Below are 4308 nucleotides of genomic sequence, written 5' to 3' on the forward strand. Positions count from 1 at the left end.
TGAGCCTTGCTTCATCTGCAACCAGCCCTGAGTCGCTGGAGTAAGAAATGCCCCAGAAAGTGGGCTCCACCAAGATGTATCTGCAAAAGAGAGGTGCACTGGAAATGGGAGTGCCCTTTCCTTGAGACAGGAGACTGCCTTCTGGACCCAGTGGGACCCCTGGAACTGATATCATCCCTACCCGGGATCTTCAGGGACTACTTCAATCTGACTGATGGACCCCCTCTTCACAACAGGCTCTACTTTCCAACATCAAAAATGGGAGAGCCTATGGTAAGTGTCACTGTTGCAGGTAAGATTGATTTTTTTTGGAGACAGAGTCTCAAGCTGTCACCCTGGGTAGAGTGCCGTGGCATCACAGCTCATAGCAACCTCAAACTCTTGGGCTTAAATGATTTTCTTGCCTCAGCCTCCCAAGTAACTAGGACTACAGGTGCGTGCCACAACACCCGGCTATTTTTGTTGTTGTTGTTGTTGTCATTGTTGTTTTTGGATGGCTTGGGCTGGGTTTGAATCTGCCAGCCTCAGTGTATGTGGCTGGCACCCTACCCACTGAGCTATGGGCACCACCGCCAGGGGATTGCTTTTTAATTGATACCATAGTCACTTATTCTGCTCTTCCTGGATTTTGGGGACCTCTACTTCCCTACCTTGTCTCCACTGTCAGAGTGGAAGGTAAAATACAACACCCATCCCCCACCTTGTACTCCATAGCTTCTCTGCTAACTGGGACAGCAAGACTTTCCCCATTTTTTTCTAGGACTTCTCAATTGCCTATCTCTCACTGGGAAATGATCTTACGGTTAGGTTAGACACCAATCTGAAGGCTTCCTTTCTTGGACTCTTGGGCATCTTACATATGACCTTCTCTTCCCTTGGTATAAACAAATGATCATACAATACTTACGCCTAAAGTCTTAGCTCTGTGCTTTCACAGTATAAATTTTCCACCTTGTTTCACATAAAAGTAGCTTCTTCTGTCTGTATGTCTATATATGTCATGCGTATGTGATATTTCACTACAAACACATGTGAAAGAGCTCAAATTAACTGCCTTGGAAAAAAGAAAAAGTACTTAAATAAAATGTTTTTTAGTAAAATAAGAAAGCGGCTGGGCATGGTGGCTCATGCCTATAATCCTAGCACTTGGGGAGGCCAAGGCAGGTGGATCTCTTGAGTTCAGGAGTTTGACACCAGCCTGACAAGAGCGAGACTCCATCTCTACTAAATTTAGACAAATTAGCTGGACATTCAGGTGGGCACCTGTAGTCCCAGTTATTCGGGAAGCTGAGGCAAGAGAGGATTGATCACTTGAGTTCAGAACTTTGAGGTTGCTGTGAGCTATGATGTCATGGCAGTCTAGCAGAGGGCAACAGAGATTCTGTCTCAAAAAAAGAAAGAGAAAAATAGGAAAGCACTCAAATGCCATTTGCCACTTGTGTGTGTGCCATGTAGATGTACTGTCTGTGAAAAAGATCAAGACATGACAAGATTTCTCAGACTCCAGATGGTCTGCATAATGTTCTGTTCCTATGTGCATGTTTAAACCAATGGGCAAATTCCATCAACGAAAGCTCAGAGCTCAGCTTAGGGCCCAGAGCACAGTGGTTATGGCACCAGCCACATATACCAAGGCAGGTTCGAACCCAGCCCAGGCCATCTAAACAGTGACAACTGCAACAAAAAAATAGCCAGGCACTATTGCGGGCTATAGTCCCAGCTACTTGGGAGGCTGAGGCAAGAGAATCACTTAAGCCCAAGAGTTTGAGGTTGCTGTGAGCCGTGATGCCATGGCACTATACTGAGGGTGACATAGTAAAACTCTGTCTCAAAAAAATAAACTGGCTGGGCGCCCGTAGTACGGTGGTTACGACACTGGCCACATGCACTGAGGCTGGCAGGTTCAAACCTGGCCTGGGCCAGCTAAACAATGGCAACTGCAACAAAAAAATAGCCCAGTGTCATGGCAGGCGCCTATAGTCCCAGCTACTTGGGAGGCTGAGGCAAGAGATCACTTAAGCCAAGAGTCTGAGGTTGTTGTGAGCTGTGACACCACAGCACTCTACCAAGGATGACACAGTGAGACTCTGTCTCAAAAAAAAAAAAAAGCTCAGAGCTCAAATGGTCAATCTGCCACTATAGAGTTAAAATTAGAGTCCATTAAACTCTCTATGTTCTTTTCTTCCTACTTTGAAAATGTAGTTGCTAGGATACTGGTGTTGAGATGGAACTGAGTGTGTACGACATCACTAATTGAAGGTTACTTGGAGCAGCCAGTTCTAACAACAATGTAAACATTAAAAATTCAAACTGCCATGGAAACTGCTTTACCTAAAACTATGGTCCATAATTTTCATTATAATACCTATTGGGAAAATTAAAGTTTCACCATGTGAAAAAGTTCCAACTTTGTCAAAAACAATTTTCTTTTTCTGAGGCAGTCTCACTCTGTCACCCTTTTAGAGTGCTGTAACATCATAGCTCACAGCAACCTCTAACTCTTGGGCTTAAGCGATTCTCTTGCCTCAGTCTCCCAAGTAGCTGGGACTACAGGCACCTACCACAATGCCCACCTATTTTTAGAGGAAGGGTCTTGCTCTGGCTCAGGCTGGTCTCGAACCTGTGAGCTCAGGCAACTCACTCACCTCGGCTTCCCAGAATGCTGGGATTACAGGTGTGAGCCATAGGTCAAAAACAATCTGGATTCAATCTGTTTTTTTTTTTTTTTTTTTTTGACTCTTCAGATGGGTGTTTTAATAAGGCCCATATGATCAGTGCTATTGTCTCCCAACCAACATCTTTGAATTCTGCATCTACCAGGCCCGTTTACTACACAAGAAAGGCCCTTCTGTCCTCTGCTTGAAAGGCTATATTTGGAGAAGGGTTGAGACTTTGATAGTGACCAATAAATATTGGTCCTTGGGCAGTGTCTGGCCAGTGGTGCCATGTGACAGCTCCTGGGCTCAGTGGGAGCTGGGCTGGACAAGTCACTGCAGCTTCATGCCACTCCCGCTCCGGCGCCGCGAGTCCTTCCGGGCAATGGGGCTGAAATTCACAATCTCCTTGTAGATGTGCTGCTTCCATTCATCCACTGTGAGTTTCTCATGTTCTAAGGAATCATCAAACGGCTGCTGGGCCTCTGTCTCCTCCTCAGGGTCCTGGAAGGGCTCGAAGAAGGAGTGGGTAAGAGCCTGTGAGGCTGTCAGGTGCTTGTCCACATCCAGCTCCAGTATCTTCTCCAGCAAGTCTGTGGCCTGGGGGCTGGCCTTTGGGAAGAGCTGAGTGAAATCTTTCTTAGGGTTCTGTGGCAGGGACTGGATGTAGGATTTGGCCGCTTTGTCATTCAGCTTCTGCACAAACTCTGCGCCTGGCACCCCAGCCTCTTTAAGAATCTGAGCCAGCTGGTCCAGGTAATCTTTCCCCTTGAACAGAGTTTCCCCGTCAGCATCTCTGCCATGATACAGCCAACAGACCAGATGTCCACCATCTGGTTGTAGTGCATCCAGCTGAGGATCACCTCAGGGGCCTGGTACCAGCGGGTCACCACATAGCCAGTGATCTCAGCATCTGCATGCTGTGCCAGCCCCAAATCCAGGATCTTCAGTTCACAGTCCTCGTTCACAGCCAGGTTGCCTGGCTTCAGGTCCCTGTGGACGACCCCAGTTGAGTGGATGTATTTGAGGCCTTTGAGCATCTGGTACCCGAGGTACTGGATCATCCTCACTGAATTCCATCCCCATGATCTTCGCAGGTCCGTCTGCATGAAGGGCATAACCAGGTAGAAGTCATGGAAGTTGCGCAGAGAGGAAGCAGGAGTCTAATGACATTCTCATGCTGCGTGTGCTTCAGCAGCAGCAGCTCCTGATAGGCCCGTTTGGCGAAGATCTCAGACTGGAAGGGCTGGCTCAGCTTCTTGATGGCCACCTTCTCCCCTGACAGCTTGTCGATGGTAAAGCACACGGCGCCATAGGCCCCGCTGCCACCGTGCGTCAGGGACACATAGGTCTTGGGCAGCTCCCAGGTGGTCTTGTTGACTTCTTGCTTGTAGAAGCCCTTTTTCCGTGTGAGGCTCATGCTGGGCAGGCAATCTCTGAGGCCCCAGCGCGGGGGCTGCGTTTGCGGCCAGCAGGGCTCCCAGAACCCCAGTCCCCACGTCCTGGGCCATGGGCCCTGGGCGGCCTGCCCCACACCACCTGCTCCTCCCCTGCATGAGGGCAGGCTTGTTTTTCTTTTTTTTGGTTGCAGTTTGGCCTGGGGCCGGGTTTGAACCCGCCACCTTTGGTATATGGGGCCGGCACCTTACCGACT

General features: G+C 48.7%; 1 pseudogene; it reads right to left on the reverse strand.

Moving 5' to 3' along the window:
- Positions 1-2797: 2797 nt before the first annotated feature.
- On the reverse strand, positions 2798-4095 carry LOC128590762 (mitogen-activated protein kinase 13-like; annotated as a pseudogene).
- Between the last annotated feature and the right edge of the window lie 213 nt (positions 4096-4308).

Source organism: Nycticebus coucang, chromosome 7, assembly GCF_027406575.1.
Source record: "Nycticebus coucang isolate mNycCou1 chromosome 7, mNycCou1.pri, whole genome shotgun sequence".
Lineage (NCBI taxonomy): Eukaryota > Metazoa > Chordata > Mammalia > Primates > Lorisidae > Nycticebus > Nycticebus coucang.